Here is a 24,584-nt window from a genome sequence, read left to right as displayed (position 1 = left end):
TCCATCCTTGTGATTTGGTTGCACAAGGTTCTTGTCTATGATCCTCTCCACCCATTTTATCTACAAACGTCCCCTCTAATTATGGTTTTCTCCTTTATGCTTCTCATGATTTGTCACCAGTCACACTTAATGTAATTGTTTTGTGAAATTACTGACTCCTGTGACTTAGTGAAACCATCAAGCCACTATATGATGAGGTCAATAAAGTATGATGTGACTGAAACCAATGAGCATGGAAACTTCCAAATCTCATGAGATGTTACTAAACCACTTGAAATCATGAAAATCTAAATTTGTAAAAGAGATCATGTGTCAGATTTTCATGCAAGAGTCCATTCACAAATCTCTTGTTGTAAATCATGGTATTAGTGTAGATAATAGGTTTTCTTTAAGGCTTTTAAAAATGATTGATTTCACATGCAACCAAACACAATGTTGTTTTGTGATTTGTTTTTATTTTTTTCTTACTTTCTTATTCTCTTAGTGATATATTTCCACGCTTTACATTGAGTAACAAATAGGCAGTTTGCTCTGTCATTGTCACTGTCCTCTTTCAGTAAATGTGCAGGTGGAGAAATGTAGTAAGTTTTACGCAAGACTGACGTTTTCAGATTTTTCTCTCATATTTTGAGTCAGCGGGTCCTACTTAAAAGATGAGACTATGAGCTCTCTATATTTGCATTCTTTTATTCAACCAAAACATTTTCACTGCATCAGAGTCAAATGACATTGGTTCTGTATGTGTAAAGTGGTCTAAAAAGAGCTCTCTTAATTCTGATGTCACTATTCTGTTGCTTATTCTTGAAACTGATTGCAAACATGCACACATTTGAGTACAGAGACCGCATTGATCAATTTGTTTTTACCATAAAGAAATCAAGCTTCAGGGCCAAGTGGTAAAAATTACTTTGTTTTGTACTCTGTAACAATGCACATAACAAGTTGCCCTTTTATGTCCCTAATTTAATAAATGCATGCATATTCCTTACTGGAGAGCATTATTTTAGGCAGGTTACATCGAATATAATTATTATACTACCATCTCTTCATTGAGTGTAGCAGGTGGTATATTGAGCATAGTAGGTACCATATTCCATGCAGGCAGAATGAAAATGAAGCAGCTGTTAGCAGGAAAACTGATATTGTATTCAAGGTTCCAATTTACACTGCAATCTCATTGGCCAATAGAGACGTTTAAGGCTTCAGTTGTCACAAATAACTGTAGGTATGTATGAAAAAACTGCTAATTCCAATCAATATGTGCTGGAGAGCCAGCAGATGTTTATTGAGACAGACGGTAAATTCAGTTGCATCTAATCGTATTTGCAAGCTTTGCAGTAATGGTAGTTCTTCCCCCATGCTTTTGCACTGTACTAAGTAAATTATCCACAATGCTACCACAGCTACATATGTCATTAGCAATAAATAGACCTAGTCGATTAATGTGAAATTAAGCAAAATAAGGTAATTTAATTATAATCACTACAGTTGTCATTTATCTCTAAAAACAGATTTTTTTTCATCAGTGTTTACAATTTTGTTTTTGTTAAAAACTGCTTTTGCATTGGTTAAATATTTATTTGTCATAGTTCTGTTCTGCTCAAAATAAATGGCAACAAATACAATTTGCCACTAAATAAATGCAGTAACTGCAAAGGTGTCAGATGTAGCAGACATTTCTATTGTGCTGATTTGCAATGGGATTTGTTAGTTAACTCTATAGCACAGAATTATTTAAATGTGCTAGTGCCTAAGGCAAACTGGTACATTGTAAACAAGTGGTTTTAGATGCAATAGGAATTTGACATACAATTGGATTTGGTTCAATGATAGCATTACTGGCTACTGCAGTTTTCATGGCTTATGGCATATATTATACTCCCTGAATAATTCTCACAAGGTTTTATTTCAAGAATTCTTTATCTTTTTTGTGTTTGATGAAAAAACAGTGTAGTCATTGTCCATTAGCTTATTATCAGTACAAGGGAAAGAAGAGCTGGCTTCTCAATCACATGGAAACACACAACTGGTGCCCCCTACTGTATGGAGCCAGAAATTCTTTCCTGCACTGGACCTTCATGCGACTGACATGGATGTCTATTCACTAAATAACCATCATGTGCAAAGGTCTTCTGTCCTATAGAATCCCAGCTCAAATACCAAAAAGTGGTAAATAGAACTTTAGTTTTATCAAAAGCCGTTAAGGGAATTCTCATTTCACTTGTTTTAACAGCAGCCGGTGGAACTGGTTTGAAAGAGGGGCAGTGTTCAGTGCTGAAGAAGGCAGCATGTGATTGGTTTTGAACTGCTTACAACCAAGTAAATTCTGTACTCTACAGCAATGACTTAGTTCATTATCCCTGTAAATCAGCTGTCCAAAATACTGGTGTTGACGTACCGTTTAATTTTGCTACAACAAGTTATAAACCACTAATGTAGACATATACGGCCCTCAAATCTTCAATAGGGCCACACAGAGGAAGGAGGGAAAGCACACTGCACTCCCTCCTTCTCCGTATGTTGCATTACTTCCCTGCATTGTGTAGAGGAGGTCATGTGATGCGGAAGTCGGCTGTCCCTATTCTTCCTTATTCTATGCTTTATAGCAAAACAGAAAATAAGATCGAGTGTAGCTGTATGAGGGCTCGGCAGACAGCTTATTGCCCACCACTGCCTCAAAAGGTACATAATTGTAATTTAAAGTCCGATATTGTTTGCCTTATTAATGTCTATTCTTCACTGACATAAATACTACATACAAATTATTAGTTGCAAATTATTGGGATATACTTTATACTTTTTAGAACCAGACAAATGTCTTAAAATTCCTAGTTCCATCCTTCTTCTTTCATCTCACATCTAATCCAACTATGTGATGTTGGCATTCAATACTACTGAATGGTCCAGCTGGAAATGTTGTCCTCTTTTTAAACAAAAGTATAATTCATTAATTTATTGGACTAATTTTGGACTATATGCACTTATCATTTGTTATTGTAGGTAATGCTGGCTAACAATTTCAGTGTAATGCATATAAATTTAGGTTTAGCCAGAATTAAAGAATTTTTGGTCAATAAACAAAATATTTGTATGTGTAGTTCAAATTATAAGAGTACATTTTATAGCAACTGGCTCATTGCACGTTTATTTTTGAGTAATTCTCACCTTCCACTCCTTTCTTTGAGCCTGTTAATAGCAGTGATATGTATATATTACTTTGTAGTAGCTTTATGAACACGTCATTATGTTAGATAAGTTATGGAAATTTTATTTCTGGTTAAGTGTCAAAAGTTTTTCTCCATGTCTTCTTGCACTTGATTAAAAGATAAGACTGTCAATATGAAAACCCCAACCAATCAAACTACTGCTTTGCTTACTACCATTATAAAAAGGAAGGATTTGGACAGTAGAGATACAACCCTTGATAAAGTTACAACGGTGACGAAACCGATCGGGACATTTGCATATAGGAAACAGAAAGTAGCGTTCATCCACGGTGGAACACACGCTCGCGATCAATCAAGCCACAAGTTCCTTAGCTGACGGTGACCACCAAGGATCGGTTACACACTTGCCCTGCCTCCACCATACCGCAAGTACCTTCGACGTTATTCGCCTATAACACTGAACTATAGATTTTTTATTTTTTTGATTTATGTTTGGAACTGATTTGTCTTTTATTCCGGAAAACACCAGCCCAGACTCTGTATGCTGGAATAGGAGAGTCAACCCATGGTTTCTAGACAGAGTGAACCAATTGGGATACCTTTAATCTGTGCCCTGCCAATCGATGCATCACACTTATGTTGATTTATTTGGTCTATGCTGATTTATGTTGATTATGTTCAGATGCATATGTATCTTCCTTTCGTATCATATCTATTTGTTTAATGAGAGAATATCAAGTAAAGTTTGTTTATTTTAACAGCTTGTCCACATACAGTATATGTCCTACCGACTGTCCTTAGCACTTGATACAGATTCCTTTCAATTTATACCAACTGCCGACCATAGTGGTCTTTGGTAAAAGATTTTATTTCATTCAAATAAATACTGTAGTATTAGGTAAAAGGTACTAGGTACAGTACAAAATTGTAATTGTAGATCATTGGAATATATGTTATTCTCATAAAGCCAGAAAACTGGCACCAATTTCACCCAGAGACCATAGCAGGTTTGGTTTAGCTTCATTATTTGAATACAATTTAATTTAATTGCACCAGAAGCTTGTTTGTCTTATTAATGTCTTGTTTTCTCTCAGATAAATATTGTAGTCAATGTGGTTGCAATTTTTTAAACATACCGTATATACTCGTGTATAAGCCGAATTTTTCAGCACATTTTTGTATGCTGAAAAAGGCCACTCGGCTTATACACGGGTGAACTTACCTGGTGTCCGGTCCCTCGGCTGTTAACTTCTGCATTGGAACGCATATTCGTTCCAATAACAGGAAGTTCGGCATTTGGAACGCAAACTTGCGTTCCAAATGCCGAACTTCCTGTTGTTGGAACGCACATGCGTTCCACTGCGGGGTAAGCCTAGCATCTCTCAATCTATTTCCTGATTGAGAAAGTCCACAAGGGGTGGACGAATCTCGTTGCTGTGTTCCAAGTCACCAGCATATTGCTGCATACTCCTGTGACCAACTTCCACACTCACCTGATGAACGGAGATCCAGTCCGCTAAGATCGCTGATGTGTTATCATCCATGGACTTGCTAGGAACCCTTTCTGCGGTAGTGAGTTTCTACAGACTTTTTTTCAGGTGCGCACCTGTTTCATCTTCCGGACATCGGATTCCATTGCCGACACGTTGTCAACGCAAGTATGGAGACACTTATGCGGGACCACAATCCCTATGAAGATTTGTAAGTGTGCCCTGCATTTCTTGCATTTTTAGTTTGATGTCTTTTTCCTCCAGTTTGACTGTCACACTGTTATTTTATTGATCCACCATATACTGCCCAGCTATACAGACCTATCATTGGGCATAATATATAGATCCTTTACATCGTTGGATCAAATTGAAGTCAGTCTCAATTTCACTCATGTCATCATTGTTATTAGGCAGTGCTATCTTTCCATCATCTCTCCATATATGGTTCATGTCGTGTCAATCACCTATGACAGACGACATTTCATTCAAGTCCTTGATGCATTCAGTATTGTGGTTTATTGTTATGTTCTATATGTTTGAATAAATTTTATGTCATTTTCAAGAGATCATTCATGTGATTATCTCTGTTGGAATTGTTCAATTACAACACACTTGGGTGATTAACTCTCAGCGCTGTATCTGTAAATTAGCGCTGTTTTAAACCTAGGCTTATACTCGAGTCAATAAGTTTTCCCAGTTTTATGTGGTAAAATTAGGTGCCTCAGCTTATATTCGGGTCGACTTATACTCGAGTATATACGGTAATCATTTTTCCTCAATGTAATCAAATGTTACTTAGATGCAAAAACTGATATACAATGCTGGCAAAGACCATCCTTAACTTCAACTCGCATAATCAAACCAGGAAGAAAGAAGGATGGGAGGTGGAGGAACATTGCTGGATAAGAATTTCCTGTAGGAAATGCTTTTTTAACAAGCATATTGATCAATTGAGTTGCAGATTTCTGAATTTTGAGATCTAATTCCCAAATTGAGTCTTGAAGGAATCACTAAAATCTCAAATCATTAGTCTCGTTTGCTGTCTTTTGTGCCTACGATTTAGAACATGTTGTTACTCAAAATATGCCAGTCGGTTGTCTGGCTGTCCTGTCTACTGTTTGCTTTTCATATTTCACTAAATATGGAGTCTTAATTATACACCTAATTGTGGTTCCTGTGTTCTGATTATCTACTGATGTACTGACTACAGAGATTTGTTATATTCTCGCATTGTGCATCGCAAGGCTTTGTCTATTCAGTAGTAAAATATTTATCATTTGGACCTGTGTTTGAGCAACCTAATTTTGTGCACTTTCACTTTCTGTTGGATCAAGACCCATCAACTGACCACATGTCAGCTATTCCCACTGTGTTGCTGACCATGTCCTTACCTGGGATAAGAGGAGCATCCTAGCTTTACTGCCACATCCACACCACCACCACAACCATCTGTTGCAAAGCCTCAGGGCTCTTTTCTTGGCCCTCTGCTTTTCTCACTATACATCTCCACTAACAGGGGATCTCATCCCAAAACTGTCATGCTCTAAATTGGCGTCAGAGTGACTGTACCCCCTCTAAACTCACGATGCCCCTCCTCACGGAGCCAGACAAGGGACCCTCCTCACTGAAGGACCAAAGAGTTACTGGTGCCTCGAAAGGGACAGTGACCTGCGGCCAAAAAAACCACTAGCGCCTTACTAATCAGCCGCTGAACGCAGTGCCTTCCTACCAACTGTGCCTTCTCTGTGACGAAGCGAGAAATTGGTTAAAACATCAACAACTATCACAGTAAACTAGGCGTGGGTGGGCGGGATCTCGTGGCAAAGAGTGAAAAAAAACAGGAAGTGCTGCCACCTACATGAAACCAGGACCCTCCCACAACAACTATCATTGGTCAAGCCAGAACTGATGTTTACCCTAAAAGGTAAGTGTAAGTTCTGTTGCAAACACTGTCGCCCTTTAAGTGCATTCGATTAAGTGACCTCACTTGTCAATAACACCACAACATCCTCAGTCTCCCAAACAAGCTGCCTTGCTGTCACACTTGACTCCACTCTCTCCTTTATTCCTCACATGACCCTATTCAAGTTCGGACACAACCTGCACTCATTTAAACCTGCATGCGGTTAAAAAAATACGGAATTTGTGCATAGTTCCGCCTGTATTCAATTCCAAATGGATCTCAAGATAAGTTTCCATTTAAATCTGGGCTTAAGTATGCTCTACCTAAATGTTAACAGACGAGACAGTCTCACTCTCTCCTTTTGTTTCAGTTGTGCCCTCATCCAAGTAGAATATAAGCTTACTTCCATGTCTGATTTATTTTGTCTACCTTGCATGTCCGTGTTTTATGTATGTCCAGATTTACCCACTGTCCGGTTCTAAGGAGCACAGTGGCACCTTACAAATCAAAAATAATAATAGTAACAATGATAATAATAATAATTATAATAATAATAATAATAATCTATAAAGGGATTTTAGGTCACATTTAAAGTAAGAGTAAATCCTGTCAGAAGGGGAAATTTTACTCCTTAGCAAATCCACGTTGTGTTGAGTGGAGGCAAATTTGAGCACAGATTTAGAGTTGGTAAGGGTGCACCTTAACTGATCTGTAAATCACAATGTTAAATAAATCTTCTCAGTATTTGTGGGTTACATGCAAAAGAAGACATTACAAAAATTGTATTTACACAGCTTGCATTGCGACATGTTTTATCTGGTGAAATGTACATCATATAGCTGGATCTACTCTAAATAAGAGTTCAATGAGCATAAGCAAAATTTGCAAACACTAGTACCCAAGCTCATTCTGGAGTGGCTTACAGGCTAAATATAAACATATGAAATGAAAAGAATGTGCCAATGCTTGTGTTACAGGGAGCGATCTTTAACACAGATTACAGTTAAATAAAAATATAATTAGCTCCAAAATTATGTTTTCCATTGAACATTAGACCAAATGTGTGACCCCACCCTGAAATGCTCTTAAAAGTGAAATGCAATAGCATAACATTAAAATGTCCAAATAACCTGAAGTTGCTCTGACTAACTGACTTGCAAAAGTCAGATCATGATATGTTCTAAAATGATTAGATTTTAACCATGGAGTGAAATTACATTATGTTCAGATTATAATGAGGTGAATCAGACTGTGTGCCTGCATTTAATACTTTTTATTTTCAATATAAATAATGAACTTTGCCAAATTTAAAGAAGAATATTTTGCAGCTTACAGCAAAAAAAAAGATTCCATGTATAAGAAACTGATTATTATATCTGATGCAACTGTGTTTTCAAAATTGGTAAATTAGCACATTGTAACCAAACACATATTCACTCCTACAAATTTGAATTACCTCCTAGCCCAAAGTTTGTACATTAACGTGCTTTTTGACCTTTGATGAAAGTCAAAATTCATACCAGATTAGACTGCTATTTCCATTCTATTTCCTCTTGTGTTTAACAAAGCCATCCAGTCACTCTGCTCTAATGAAAAAAAATAATATGAAAGGACTAGGACAGAGTTTTGGCAGCAGCAAGTTTGGCTAGCAAACTGGAAAAAGTATTGTTATTTTATGGAACACACCCAATCTGGACATAGTACATGAATTGCTCGCTGTTCCAGTCAGGTATATTACTCAGAAACAGGACTTTGCTTCTAATCCTTTTGCCTTCTTAGGGCAATTCAAGTAACACATATTTTAGCTTATCTAAAGATAATCATTTAACCTGCAACTAGGTTAAAATAAGCATGCACAATTTTGGGAGAGCCAAACCTGAGGTTGTCTTTCTAGGATGTATTTGCAAGTAGTTTATATCAGATTTTTGCCTTTCAGTGATACAATTCACCACCATTGTGTGTTACACAGTCCAGGACACTTTCCTACTTTTCCATTGATACTTGACTTGGGGTTGTATAAAAATTAGTAATCAATCAAACATTGTTTTGTAATCTTTTCTTTAACTGGTTTTATTGTTTGCAAAATAAAGGCTGGATGACTTTTCTTTTTATTGTTAAGGTGGAAATAAGCATTGCTCAGTCTGCAATAAGAATAGGCATGGTTAGTGCTAAGCAGCAAACCAGTGACCTGCAGTGGTATTGCTGATTGTTCAGCACTGACAAGGTGTGCAACCACCCAAAACTGTTGTAAATAAAATCTAGATACATTAAAGCACTTGGTGCTACCCACAAGGGGATAAATAAATGTACCATTGTTTAGTCTGCTACACAAAACATTTTGGTTGTGCACCATTGTACCCATATAGTCCGCACAGCAAACTTTAAGATGCATAGCCGGCTCACAGAGCCTGTCCATTGACAGGAGCAGAGCAGCATACCTCGCGGGAAGTGAGGGAAGTGCGGATGCAGAGGTAAGAGGAAAGCGCTTAGCAGGAAGCGGAGGGGAAAATAAAAACAAAGAAAAAATATTTTAAACAAAAATCACCTTCAGAGGCCCATGACCAGCCGGCCTACAGGGAAATTCTCTCAGGGAGGCTTAAGGTCATCCCACCCCTGGCAGAGAAAAGATGTTCAGTGAGTGAAGATGAGGGCACCTCATTGTCGACTCCCGTGTAATGAGTAACTGAATTATTCAATTACAAATGCGTCACACTAAGTAATTCATGCGATGTGTGATGACTAGTGGCATTGTATGTCAGTTTAACTATGCCCACAGCCACTGGGGGATTAAGTAGAATTATAATGTCTTATTCTCACTGTTGGGGGTATATTTACTAAACTACGGGTTTGAAAAAGTGGAGATGTTGCCTATAGCAACAAATTAGATTCTAGCTATCATTTTGTAGCATGTACTAAATAAATGATAGCTATAATCCGATTGGTTGTTATAGGCAACATCTCCACTTTTTCAAACCCGCAGTTTAGTAAATATACCCTTAGGACTGCAAACACCACCATCTTCCTCAGCAAACCCATGTCATTTGCTGGCAGAAATTTAAGTGCATTTGCACAAATTGAAGCATTGGCAGACCAAAACTGATTTTGCCCCGATTCTCCATGTCAAATTGTTTTTCTGTCTTGGGACAGTTATTCATTTCTTTTGGTAGCTTAGTCAAATAAATATTTTATTTTTAGTGCATTATACAAGGAGAAAACAGGCAGTTTACCCATTTTGTGCAACCTCAAACAGTTACCATAAGACTGAATTGGCTATTTAGCCCAAACAGAGGGACATATATATGTATGTGTGCTTTTTGTCAGACATGATATATATATATATATATATATATATATATATATATATATATATATATATATATATATTGTCTACAAAGGTATATTTTATTTTTTCAAATCCTTAAAAATCGTTTTATTTACACATTATTTTACACACTACACACTACAGAAATTTCGACCAACTTTTTATGCAGAGCAATTTTACATGCAATCGATGGTCCGATCGCTCGGTCCATGGACTGCATACACACTAGCCTTGTTTAGGACGCTAAAGGGAAGAGTGGACGTCCCTTTAGCGACTTTTTACAGCCATGATGTCGTGAGCAATGATTGTAATTTTGTACTCACTGTTGTGGATCGGTCGGAAGTTTATACACACTACACAACGGAAACGAGATTGGAACGAAAATATTAAACGGTACGACCAACCAAATGAGGTGACAATCGTCCATTTGGGCAGACTTTCGACCATCGTGTCACTGCACACACTGACCCGACTTTTGAACGAGCGGTCGTCTGTTTGAGACGATTATTGGACGAAAACAGTGTAGTGTGTACCCAGCTTAACTGAGAGTCCCAGTCCGGACATCATCCAGATAGGCAGTTGCATACTGTTGTGGGGCTACAGAATCTTATCTATTGCACTCTGGAAGGTTACTGAGACCCCATGTAGCCAAAACGGCAACACTTTATATTGATAGAGCACTGTTAGAACAGAGAAGGCTGTATTTTCTTTTGCTCTGTCACTCAATGGTAATTCCCAATAACCTTTTGTCATATCCAGCGTGGTGAGATATTTGGCTGTTCTTTGCCTTTCTATTAGCTCATCCACACTGGCCATGGGATATGTATCAAACTTCAACACTGCGTTCAGCTTATGGAAATTGCTACAAAAGCGTAGGCTTCCATCTAGTTTCAGGATCAGAACAATGGGGCTGGACCACTCACTGTTAGACTCTTCTATAACACCGAGTTCTAACAGTTCTTTAATCTCCTTGGAAATATCCTCTCACTAGGCTTTAGGTATTCTATATGGTTTTAGGTTGACCTTGACCCCTGGCTCTGTGACAAGGTCATGCTTTATTCTCCAATTGGAAAGCGCTATGGAATTTGCTGGCGCTGTATAAATAAATGTTAATGATATTATTGCTGTTCGGCCAGGTAGCTCTGAAAATATATCACTATTTCTTATAAGTAACACTTTAGTCTCGTTCTTTTGAGTAGTTGACACTTTTACTTCTGTAACTAAACGGAGTTGGCTTACTGGTAGGCCAGAGTCAGCTGACAGGGCTAACCTATTCATCCAGGGTTGTTTTTAGGTTAGCATAGTAAACTTGTTTGTCCTTTCTTTTCCCCGGCTGGTACACTTTATAATTAACCTCATTAACTTTCTTCCTGATCTCAAATGGACCTTGCTATTTAGCCAAAAGCTTGCTTTCTACTGTGGGTACCAATATAAGAACTTTGGCCCCAGGTGCAACCGTATGTACCTGGGCATTCCGGTTATACATCTTCTGTTGTGCTTGTTTGGCCTGTTCCATGTGCGTCTTGACAATGGGCACCACAGCAGCAATCCTATCCTGCATCTGAGACACATGTTCAATAACACTTTTATAAGGAGTGGGTTGCCCTTCCCATGTCTCTTTTGCCACATCCAACAAATTTCTGGAGTGTCTCAAATCAAATGGAGAGAACCCTGTAGAGGACCAAGGAATTTCTCCCAGGTGAGTCAGGATTTCAGTTTTTAGCTTATTGTTGTCAGGAGCCGTCTCAGCAGTGACACTAGGTGCAGGAGACGGCCAACCTGCACACCCTCTTGCAGTGAAGCCCAAACTCCTTTGTGAGGGTCCCTGGTGAATACCAGGGGTGTGTTAGACTCCGTGCCTCCCTGAACAGTTGTGCAAATACCAGCTAGTGGCCACTCCTGCTTGTTATGTGACATTTGTAGCCCTTAGCATCTGCAGTGCTTAAATTGAAGTAAGCTTTTTGAGGTTCTCCTGCAAGAAGAGCTGCCAACAGGCCACCCACTATTCTTTAGGCCAACTCTCATGCTCAGCTGGTCTCTTGAAGATGTTCAGATACACCTCCATGTTGTTAACTATAGTCATCTTTTGAAGAAAGTGACTAGCTTGTATGGAGCTGGAACTAATCACTGAGCTGGAGGACACATTTTTAGCCACCATTGCTATCTGTTGTACCACCTCAGTCAAGGATTTGCGGTGTTGACACTGTTGCCTGTGGTTTTCATCGATGGCCAATTGCTGCACCCTGGTAGCTTCCTGTTGAGCACTGAAGGCTTCCTGCTGAACCGATATAGCCTGTAGCAAGGCCTTAACTTAACATTTTGACATTTGGTCTGGTGTAAAAGAATTGCCCAAAAAATCGTGACAGCTATGTGATAAAATGAACTACAAATTCCACAGGGAAAGCTATTACCGGCGATTATATTACAGTACAGAGACTTCTGTAATGGTGGATTCCAGGAGGGATGAATTAGTATTGTGAGAGATGTACACACTGATGAGGGTGAGGATGATGACAGTGTAGATTCCAGGTGCTGGGATCTAGCTGAGAGAAGGGAGATAGCTGATGCTGGTATGCTTGTTAATATTTTAAATAGAATGGCATGTTGGCAATTCATCATCATCATCATCATCATCATCAATTTTATGTTTTTCTACAGTAAACGTTTGAAAGATAGGTGTTTGTTTTCTTTAAAAAGGTACAAGCTTTTTTTTTACATTTGCGTTTCCCTGACTTAAAACCACTATGCACTTGAACATAGGCTATAGCACATGACATAGAGGGATGTGTATCAACATGACTGAGACGAGAGTGACAAGAACAATGTGACTGAAGACTGGAGAGTGACAAGAACACTGCTATCCCGGTTTCTGTGTGACCAACGGCTCTGAGAATGGAGAGTGACAAGAACAATGTTACTGAAGACTGGAGAGTGACAAGAACAATGTGACTGGGGATTGGAGAGTGACAAGGACACTGCCACCCCTCCTGTTTCTGTATGAGCTATGGCACAGTAGAATGTCACTGGAGACTTTTAAAAACACTGCCAGCCCTATTCTGTTTCAGCAGTAAACAATGCCACCTCTCCTAATTCTGTATGAGCTATGGCACAGTAGAATGTGACTGGAGACTTTAAAAAACACTGCCAGCCCTATTATTTTTATTTCTATTTCAACAATGACAATTAGCAATGAAGCAATGGCAAGTAGAATGTAGACTGGCAACAACACTCGGACCTCTTCTATTTCTGCGTGAGCTAAATGTCAGGTGCCATCTACGCACTGACACTTGGTGCAGCCGCGTCCCGTTCTAGGCAACGGGACGCTATCTCCGCTCTCCTGTCGGTGGTCAATGTGTTTGATGCCAAGCGGTAAATGTATGAACATGCGGGTTCTTCAACACCCGCGTGTTCAGCGTGTTCGGTGATTAAATTTCAAGCGGCGCTGCATTGTAAAGGGAAGTTTCCCTTTACAATGCAGCGCCGCTTGAAATTTAATCGCCGAACACGCTGAACACGCGGGTGTTGAAGAACCCGCATGTTCATACATTTACCCCCAAATCTCCATCACCCAATCAGGGTGCACCTTAGGGTTTATATAGCGCCCTCTGACACCTGTAAGGTGCCAGAGTATTGTTTCACTCCTACTCAAGCGCTTCCTGAATTACTGATTCTGTGTTCTTCGTTTTTGACTCGGCTTCCTGTTACCATTCTCCTGTGTAACATTTTGTACTTCATTGCTCGGCTGGTTTGACTATTTGGCTTGACCCGACTTCTCTCTGGACCCTCCCTGTGTACCACATCTCTCGTTTGGCTTTGATCTGGAATGTCTGGCTACGCCTGTCTACTACTGTCACTACACTGGTGACTGTCTTGGAGAACTGTGACCTGCGTACCCACTGCAGCTAAGCCCAAACTCCCTTGCGGGGGTCTCTGGTGAATACCATGGGTACGTTACACTTGGCGCCTCCCTGTTCAGTTGCACTAATACCGGTTAGCGGCCATCTCTACAATTCCGTGACAGTATACTCTGGCCCCATGAGTGAACCCTCAGCTCGGGACCGTCTGCTATACTTAGCCCAGAGGGTGGATCAGCAAGACTCCAATCAGGTACAACTCTTGCAATGTTTACAAGGAATTGTTTCTCGCTTAGACACCCTTCAGGGGTCTCTTCCAGCAAGCCAAGTGGCCTTAGCAGTTACGGTTTCCACTGCAGCCACAAAATCTGCTCCCAGCACCCCTAGTTACAGAGGTCTACGTATTCCACCGCCGAAGAAATATGATGTCGATCCCCAGAAATGCTGTGGGTTCCTGAATCAGTGCACCTTGCTCCTCTGAGAAGACCAAGGTGGCTTGTATAATTTCCCTTCTCTCTGGCCAAGCCTTGGCCTGAGCCTCTCCCCTCTAGGAATGGAACGATCCTACGCTCCGAGATTCTTCCACCTACATTTAAGAATTTTCAGAAGGTCTTTTATGAGCCTGACCATGTCTCCTCCATCGCTTCTGGCCTTTTAACTCTCCATCAAGGTTCACTCACGGCTGGGCAGTATTCCGTGCAGATTCATACATTGGCTTCAGAACTCCACTGGAACAACGAGGCCCTGGTAGCCACCTTTTGACAGGTTAAACGACCGCATGAAGGATGACCTGGCCTCCCGTGAGCTCCTGTCTAATCTTGTCGACTTGGTCTCTCTGTGTGTTAAGGTGGACATCCGCCATGGGGAACGTACTCAAGAACGAGAACAGAACCGGTGCTTCTTTCCTCGTCTGGCGCCTCAGTTCCAAGCTCCAGCAATTCCTACAGAGGACCCCATGCAAATTTGACAATCTCATCTTTCCCAGAGGGAGTGCGACAGATGCATCAAGAATGGTCTTTGCCTTTATTGTGGGGACTTGGGCCACCTTCCCTCCTCATGCTCCGAAGCCGGGAAACGCCCCATCCTAGGCGATGACAGGGTAGTCGTCCTAGGATCCATGTTCCTCACTTCCTACTCCTTGAGAGATTTCGATTTTCTGTTGCCTATTACGTATTTTCTCCGGATGGCCCCCCAGCAATTGGCAGCTTTTGTGGACTCTGGATCTGTTGGGAACTTCATTTCTGCTGAGTTGGCTTCCAAGCTTTGTTTCTCCTTCCTTCCCTTGCCACAGCCTCTGGCACTGCGAGTGATGGTAAATGTATCAGCAACGGTTCCATTGATCGCATTACCAGTCCCTTACTGCTGTCGGTAGGAGTAATTCACTCTGAGTGGATATTTTTCCTAATTCTTCCTCAGTCCATCAATCCTGTTATTCTGGGTCTTCCCTGGCTAAGGTTCACAATCCGCAGTTCGATTGGACTTCTGCCCAAGTCATTTCTTGGGGGTCCACCTGTAAACAACATTATTTGACTGCCGTACATCCTCTTAAGGCTTAGGTCTCCTGTCTAGCCTCTTCTCCGCAGCCTGCTCTGCCTGAGACCTATGCAGAGTTTGTAGACGTATTCAGCAAAGTTGCAGCCGAGTCCCTGCCTCCTCATCGACCCTGGGATTGGCCCATTGACCTCGTACCCAACAAGTTCATCCCTAGGGGCAGGGTTTTTCCCCTATCTCTCCCTAAAACTTAAGCCATGTCTGGATACGTTTCTGAGAATCTCGAATGTGGTTTAATCCTCTTCACCGGTGGGTGCAGGGTTCTGTTTTGTAAAAAAAAAAGATGGTACCATTAGACCCTGTATCGACTACCGGAAGCTGAATGCTATTAAGGCAGTGAATCCCAAACTTTTTCAGTTCGAGGCACCTTTAGGGTCTCCATAATTTTTTCAAGGCACCCTTAAGCCAAAATAATTACCAAGTAGTCCCCAGCCTGATTACCACCATCCCTGCCCACAGCACCCGTGTGCGATCACCACGGCACTCTAGGGATCCACGGCGAAACACTGTATTAAAGTGAAAAAATGTTACCCCACATATCAGAACTCTTTGATCGGATGATTGGAATACAGATTTTCACCAAACTGGATCTTAGGGGGCCTATAACCTTATTCACATTCGCCAAGGTGACGAGTGGAAAACCACCTTTATTACTAGAGAGACGGGCATTATGAGTACCTCGTGGATGCCCTTTCAGCTTCATAATTCCCCTGCGGTTTTTCAAGAATTCATCAATGAAATCTTCAGAGATCTTTTGTACCAATCTGTAGTCGACTACCTTGATGATATCTTCATCTTCTCCCAGAATATCACCTCACATCGCGATCATGTTACAGAAGTTCTGTCTCACCTCTGTATCAATCACTTATAATGCAAATTGGAGACGTTCCTTTTTGAACAACATCGGGTCCCCTTCCTCAGGTATATAATCTCCAGTATGGGTCTTCAAATGGATTCTAAATAGGTAGAACCTATCCTGAATTGGCCTCAACCTTCTGGCCTAAAGGCTACACCACGTTTTATTGAATTCTGTAACTATTACCGACAATTCATTAAAAACTTCTCTTCGTTGAGCTCGCCCATCGCGTCACTTACCTGTAAAGGTGGACTAGCCAAAAACTGGCCTCAGGAGGCAGTTTCGGCCTTCAAAGTTCTTAAGGAAGCTTTTGCCACCAATCCTGTCCTAAGATAGCCTGACCAACTACAACCGTTCTTCCTAGAGGTTGATGCTTCCTCGGTGGGTGTGGGAGCAGTTCTCTCTCAGAAGAATTCTGTTGGCGCTTTCTCTTCATGTGGCTTTCTCTCTAGGAAATTTCTGTCCAGTGAAATCAACTATAGCATCGGAGACAAGGAGGTCCTGGCCATCAAGATAACCTTAGAAGAATGGTGGTACCTGCTTGAAGGCGCTCTCCATCCTATTACGGTATTCACAGATCATAAGAACCTCACATATCTGGAATCTGCTCAGTGCCTTAACCCTCGTCAGGCCCGCTGGTCATTTTTTTTTTCTAGATTCCAGTTGATCCTGACTTATCGTGCTGGATCAAAAAATTCCAGGGTCGATGCACTGTCTAGGTCTTTTGATCATTCGGATTCCTGCCATTCGGCGTCAGACCTTTTATCAGTCCACTGAAGATTCTGGCCTTGACTAAATCTTCTGGTAAGACACCCCTGTTCCACGCTCTTCTGTGGAGACCCGTCTTCTTTCCAGACTGCTGGCTTGGGCTCACAATTCCAGATTTGCTGGTCATGCTGGGGTTAAGAAAACCATTGCCCTTTTGTCCCGAAGCTATTGGCCATCCTTGAATGCTGATGTTCACAAGTATGGTGCAGCTTGCGGAGTATGTGCTCGTCACAAGACACCTGGGCGTCCTCCAGCTGGGCTTCTTCTTCCACTCCCTGTTCCAGACTCTCCTTTAGCAAGCATTTGCATGGACTTTATTACTGACCTCCCCAGTAGTCATGGCTTCAACACTATTTGGGTGGTGGTCAATTGTTTCTCCAAATGGGCACATTTTATTTCTCTTAAGAAATTGCCATCTGCTGCTGATCTAGCTACTCTTTTCATTAAAAGTATTTTTCGGATTCACGGTTGCCCCGTTGAGATTATCTCAGATAGAGGAGTTCAAATCATTTCAAGATTCTGGAAATCCATTTGCAACAATCTAGGAATCAAGCTAAAATTCTCCTCGGGATACCATCCCCAGACTAATGGTCAGACTGAGTGGGTCAACCAGGACTTGGAGAAGTTTCTTCGTTGTCACTTATCCTCCTGGAGCGATTATCTATCTTGGGCAGAGTTTTCTCATAATATTCATCAACATGAATCCTCTGGATCATCTCTGTTCTTCACCATCTTTGACAGACATCCCGTACTTCCCACCTTCTCAGAAGTTCACAGTGCATCGGTAACGGCAGCTCAAGAGATGGTTAGTGACTTTTAGAAATTTTGTACTCAGGTACGATCTAAACTTCTCTCTGGATCCTCCCTGTGTACAGCATCTCTCGTTTGGCTTTGACCTAAACAGTCTGACTACACCTGTCTACTACTGTCGCTACACCGGTGACTGTCTTGGAGAACCGCAACCTGCATACCCTCTGCAGCTAAGCCCAAACTCCCTTGCGGGGGTCCCCGGTGAACACCAGGGATATGTTAGACTCCGCGCCTCCATGTTCAGTTGTGGCCATCTCTGCAATTACGTGACACTATAATAACACAGTACAATGTGACTGCAGATTTTGAAGAACACTGACAGCTCTATTATTTCTGTTTCAGCAATGACAATTAGCAATGGAGCAATGGTATGTAGACTATAGACTGACAACAACACTGGGACCTCTCCTGTTTCTGTGTGAGCTGTAATAACACAATAGAATGTAACGGCAGATTTTGAAGAACACTGACAGCCCTATTATTTCTATTTCAGCATTGACAATTAGCAAAGGAGCAATGGCACGTAGACTGTAGACGGGCAACAACACTGGGACCTCTCCTGTTTCTGTGTGAGCTTTAACGTCACTGGAGACTTTTAGGAAAACTACCACCCCTCCTCTTTCTGTTTTAGATATAATGCTGCCCAACTGCACTAGAGACTGCCAAGAACCGTGCTACCCCTTCTGTGTCTCTCTGTGAAATGGCGCTGGATCTCCGTGGACGGGGGATACTTATAGAATCCAAAACTCGCGAGATCCGACAATGCAACAGTGATGTTTTGCCTTGTTTTCACTTCAGAGGGCACGCGATAGCACTGAGCCGACTTGGCTTGGTACTCTGATCAACACACACAAAGAAATTTGGTCATGTTGTAGTTTGTGGGCCCAAATGAATATCTTTTTTAAATATGGGGGCTCAGGAAGAATAATACCTCTTACAATGTTACAGTCTTGCCTCACCACAGAACAACATGGCCATGGTCCTTAAGTGTTGCTATACTGATCTACTCATGCATTAACTGGGCCAAACATATGAATAACTGTATGTTTGCCTGCCCTAAGGCAGCCACATGTATAAAGATCATGTCGAATAATTTAGTAATTTGCACAAAAAAAATTAAAATCAGTTGAGAAGAGATCAGATTTGGCCTGGCAAAAAGGAAAACTTCAGATCCATCACCTGATACTCTGATCTGGGAAGTTCGAGTGGGCTCGGTTCTCCAAGAACCGAACCCAAAAATCTCTAACCTTATGCAACATACCCAATGCCATATACCTATTTCCACAATGTCATTTACCTTTATATACAATGCCATATACCATACACAATGTCATACACATACCTACATACACAATGCTGTACGCCTAAATACACACTGCTGACAGCCATTGGTAAAAGTTTATTGCAGACAGCAGGAATTTTCCTAGTCCCGGTAAGTCACATTTCACAAGACTAAAAGCTCTTGGCAGCTGTCTGATTTGCTGCCTGTCTCAGTTAGGTCACTGATGGGGCCGGTGGTTGAAGTGGGCTTGTATACAGTGGTATGCCACACCGCCACTTCTCCTACTGCTTTGATTAAACTATCTAATTCCATTCATATTTTCACTAATGCCATTTCCAGAGGTGACTCTAGATCATTTTAAGGAGAGGGGGGCCCTTTCTTTGCTTCTATCGGTAGTAAGCTGCCGTGACCAATGGGGGGGTAGGGGTCACCAGATCACCCGATCATGGATCCACCACTGGCTACTTCTATATATATATATATATATATATATATATATATATATATATTAGCATATTAGCATAGAGTCCTATTTGCCACAGCTTTCCTATTTGGAGACAGAACCCAAGAGAAGGCTGCAGACAGGGTTCAATCCTTGCACAGTAAAACCCCTAGGCTGAACACACACAGGTGGTCAAATCAGGTAATTAGATCAAAGGGAGGGGTTTTGTATATATAAACCTGTATTGTGTATATAGGCAGTGCAACTAGTGTGGTTGGTGACTAGGCAGGAGGACTATATCCTAGCCAGAGTTAGGGTCACCTGGTGTCATCCTGATGGAAACTGTGCAATAAAAGCACAGTTAATGCAGCAAGAGGCTGCTTGTGTCTGGTATCTACCAGGTGTCATTGCAACAATATATGTACAGTACATATCTATTTCTTATGTGTGTATATATAAATATATATATATATATATATATATATATATACATAACACTACATGGCCAAAAGTATGTGCATCTAGTTAGTGCTTCGGCCTTTTCAGCTACATCCATTGCTAGCATGTGCATGTATACAGTCATGCAATCTCCATAATTAAACATTAGCAATAGAATGAGCCATACTGAAGAATTCAGTGACTTTCAAAATGCGTTTACCTAATAAGTCAGTTCACCACATTTCTGCCCTGTTAGAACTGCCCTAGTCAACTGTAGACTAGTGCTGTGATAATGTAATGTCTAAGAGGAACAGCAGCTTAGCTGCAAAATTGTATCCTTGAGTTCTTAAGAGTACAGCGTTTATAAATCGTCCGTCACCATACTACCAAGTTCCAAGCTGCCTTTGGAAGCAATATCAGCACAAGAACTAAAGCTAGGTACACACTACACAGTTTTCGTCCAATAATCGGCTCAACCAGCCGACATACGACCACTCGTTCAAAAGTCGGGTCAGTGTTTTTAGTGATACGATGGTCGAAAGTCTGCCCAAATGGATGATTGTCGCCTCATTTGGTTGGTTGTACCGTTGAATATTTTCGTTCCAATCTCGTTTCCGTTGTGTAGTGTGTATAAACTTCCGACCGATCCACGACAATCCTCCGATACTTCCTCGACCTGGAAGGCGTGTGTATGTAAATTTTTGATGTCTGTCCCAGTCCCATGTGGTGCGGTATCCGCATATCCGCATATCACAGGCTTGTGTTTTGTATAGATGTATATTGCACCTGTCTGGCTGCAGACCATTACACTTGTATAAAGCACGTGTGTTATTACCCTTTGCGTCTATGTTGGGAATCCATTCATATTTACCCTTTATAAACTTTAACCTTTATAAACTATTAAAGTTATAAAGTCATATTAACCTTTATTAACTAATATTTGTGAAATACCCAGAATAAACCACACAGTGTTCATGCAACAGTTTTATTGCAGGAAAAATGTACAAGTGAAAAAAATAGTATTACACGTTAAAGGTGCTACTGGTTTGTGGCAGAACAGGTCTTGATGTCGCTTGGGTTTCTATTCCCTTTGATTTCTTTACCTACGAATCAAGGAAATAAAAAAGTTTACCATTAAACTTCTATATCTGTTCTTTATATTTAACAACAGAAATACTCTCATTTTCTCACCTTGCACACTGCTCAAGATCAGTTTGTGTTTTGGTCCTTGTGGCGCAATCGCCATAATAGCGGGCTTAACCTCCATACATTCTGGAAAACAGGCGCCATTTTGGTTATTATAACGGTACAGGTATGTGCCCAAAGCATTTAGTTGTCTATACATGTTCACTGAAATACCTTTGTATCAAACTTCTTTTATATATTTTTCTTTTTCAATTTTTTCTTGTTTGATAATAGGTGTAACATTAGTGGTATCAGTGGCATCTAAACAGGCCTTCTCAGCATTAATTCTTCATTCTGACATAAAAAAATATGTTAGAAATTAGGCGTTAGGCGTTTACATTGCTTCGTGTGACACTAGAATGAAATAAAGTCCTTCAAGTACTTAGACCATCATCTCCACCTCTCTTGGGCTCATTGGACAACTTCTTCTCACCCGCGACCCCCACTGACACCTTCTCCTCACCCGCAACCCCCACTGACACCTTCTCCTCAACCTTAACACCCACTGACACCTTCTCCTCAACCTTAACACCCACTGACACTTTCTCACTCGCCATCTTCTCACGCTCCTCGGCGCCAGAGAGGTTCCTCTGTCATTTTATACACTCAGACATGGGCGTTCGTTTCTGCTGTGGACCAATCAGTGATGATGCCTGCCGAGAATGGAGCATTCCATTACATACAAAGGGATTTTATTATTAGGGAATATTCATTGCATTGCACTTTACCACTTAAATGGTTTTCTAAATTTTATGTATGTTACTAAACTTCTATTTTATATGAATGAATGAAGAGACTGTGTTGCCTTCTCTTTTTATGCAGCTTTGGGTGTTAACTATAGGGAAAGCTCTGCCCCTTTAGGCTAATGTCTTTGGTATATCGTTACATGCCCCGTAAATGATGCTTCAGTGTGTACAAAATTTAAATTATTCTTCACGACAACATGGCTGTAAAAAGTCGCTAAAGGGACGATCGCTCTTCCCTTTATCGTCTAAAACAAGGCTAGTGTGTATGTAGTCCATAGACCGAGCGATCGGACCATCGATCGCATGTAAAATCGATCGGCATAAAAAGTTGGTGGAAAATTCTGTAGTGTGTACCCAGCTTAAGAGAGCTTTATGGATTGTGCTTCTGTGGCTGAGCAGCTGCACACAAGCCTCAGATCACCATGCACAATGCCATCTGTTGGCTGGAGTGGTGTGAAAACCACAGCACCTTTGAATGCGGGGTAATATATATATATATATATATATATATATATATATATATATATATATATATATATATAATGTATATATATTTTAGTCACTGAATTATGTTATGTATTTGTGGGCATTGTTATACATGTCTGATGTGCCAATAATTTTTGATGTTATGGGTTAATTAGGACTGTTTTGCATAAATACATTACCTACAACCATTATTTTATCTTTAAGTATAATGTGCACCATTTCCCACCAATTAAACTTATCACGATTCTATCCGACACCGCTCTGGCACAATGCACTGTCAGATATGTCAATGTCCATTTTAGCCATTTTGGAATCCGTACTGCAGTTATATTGCTCCTGAGATATAGCTTGCTGTGCTGGTTACTATTACACTAAGGTTGGTAGTATAGGCTATATTCAGCAACTGCTGGATTTGTTGCATGTATGATTGGTGAGTAAAGTGATTATTGCCAGAAAATTTGTCTTGTACTTTTGTTTCTGTTCATCAAGCCAAGTTTGTCTTACATCTGAAATTTACATTGCTATATCCCATAGGTAACTGTTTCCTTGTCCATAAATATTTCTATGAATCATTGCTCTACCATAAATACATCTGTTGGAACAAATGTAAGGGCAGCATGTCTGGCTCATAACTCTATATCCAAACAAGACAGGTGTCAAAAGTAACACCAGATAAATAGATAATGGATAATATTAACAATAAAAGGGTTAAGACAAAACCCTTACTTTTGAACCTTTACCTGTACACACAATTTTGTTTTGTCCACTATATTGATTTGTATAATTGTTCTTCATTTTATGGCATATAGATATCTACCTGGCTGTAACATTACCTGAATAGCAGGATATATGGCATTGTTTAGAAATTCATCTAAACAGAAAGGTTGACTTTTCCACCGAAATGAACTCACAGAGTTCATATACATCAATCATATACATTATTTGTGATGCTAATAGGAACCTCTAGTAAACCTTTAGTGCACAGAAATAGCCTCCAAGATACAAATGTTGCTTATAGAAGGATATTATTTGTTTTCTTAATAAGTATCAGTGCACAGCTTCCTTTTTCTCTCTTTTTGTTTGTATATCAAGCTTCCCTACAGTGCTTTTGTCTGTGTGAGAATTGCTTTACTCAACGCCTTCAAGCTGTACATCCTCCATTCTTGCTTTGGGAATTCCTGCTAGTCATTTTGAGTGTCTTTAGCGAGTATTTTTTTTAATGCATACATCTGAGTAAGACATGGACACATTCACTCAATTTTATTTTCCACATTTAACTATCTAACACGTTTCCATCTAGCTGAAAAGCTGTAGTTGCATGAAAGACTGTTAGATTAGTTTAAACAGTAGTTGAATTCCCCACATATCACATTTAATTGACATGGGATTACAGAAGCACTTGAATCAGCTCAGTATTGATTTGTTAATGTCTGGATAGATACTGTGTTCTGTAGGTAAAATGCATAGATTTCAGCTGAGTGGCATCCTCATGGGATAATGTTGCTACAGAAATGATGAAGACATTACACAAATATGATGATCATTAATAACATAAAATTGTCACACCTGATCTGCCTTTTTCACAACAAATAATGCCGTCAACATTCGCATAAAAATTTCATTCTCTTCTTGTTACCTAGTGGAATACCACTGTGCATAAGCCCTATCAATCAAGTCAAATCTGATCATTGCTGTTCAGAGATGAAGAATATTTAACTGTAGTGTCACATCTGTGCTACTACTTAACAACTGTCAAGTTTCACACAACGAATTGCCAGTAAAGATGACTGTAGTGATGCAGTGTATAACCGAAATCCCTTTAACATGCACTTAGAAAATACGTTTTCTACAGAAACTCATCTGGAGCTTTTCCTTTTGTAAATTAGTCAAGGTAAAGAGACATCTTAATTATATGCATTCTTTCTTTTGTATTTTGGTGTTCTCCTAGAACAGGATTAAACAAACAGTTTTCATCAATAAAATTGCATATGAATACATCAGCATGTGTACCAATCATTGCTTGCTTTTCACAAGGGACATGTAACTCTAAAGAAGATGTATAATGTAAGCAACAATGACAGAGTAGAGAAAGCAGTGAATTTATAAACTTTTTCAAAAACAATATAGATAGAATACAGTTACAAAGTCATTCTACATTATGGGCCTGATTCATCAAAGCCCGCAAAACTAAGGTATTGTGCATTTTTTTAAAAGTAAAAAAAATGCATGTAAATCAGACATACACACATCCCTTTTCAATGAATGAATACTGGTCTAGGTCTGC

At 40.3% G+C, this 24,584-nt stretch overlaps 1 long non-coding RNA gene across 2 annotated transcripts in view; it reads left to right on the top strand.

Moving 5' to 3' along the window:
• The window catches only part of LOC142142872 (uncharacterized), a 93,151-nt gene that overhangs the window by 43,235 nt on the left and 25,332 nt on the right, over positions 1-24,584 (top strand). The window contains exon 4 of one of the 2 annotated variants that reach the window (XR_012689369.1): positions 3,393-4,293. The exons of the other annotated variant lie outside the window; for it this stretch is intronic. This is a non-coding gene — a long non-coding RNA (uncharacterized LOC142142872). Of the gene's footprint in view, positions 1-3,392; positions 4,294-24,584 lie in introns of those variants that run through there. 2 annotated transcript variants of the gene reach the window in all.

The sequence above is a fragment of the Mixophyes fleayi genome, chromosome 3 (assembly GCF_038048845.1).
Source record: "Mixophyes fleayi isolate aMixFle1 chromosome 3, aMixFle1.hap1, whole genome shotgun sequence".
NCBI lineage: Eukaryota > Metazoa > Chordata > Amphibia > Anura > Limnodynastidae > Mixophyes > Mixophyes fleayi.
Note: the sequence above shows the minus strand (reverse complement) of the source record. Positions and strands in the feature narration are given on the sequence as shown.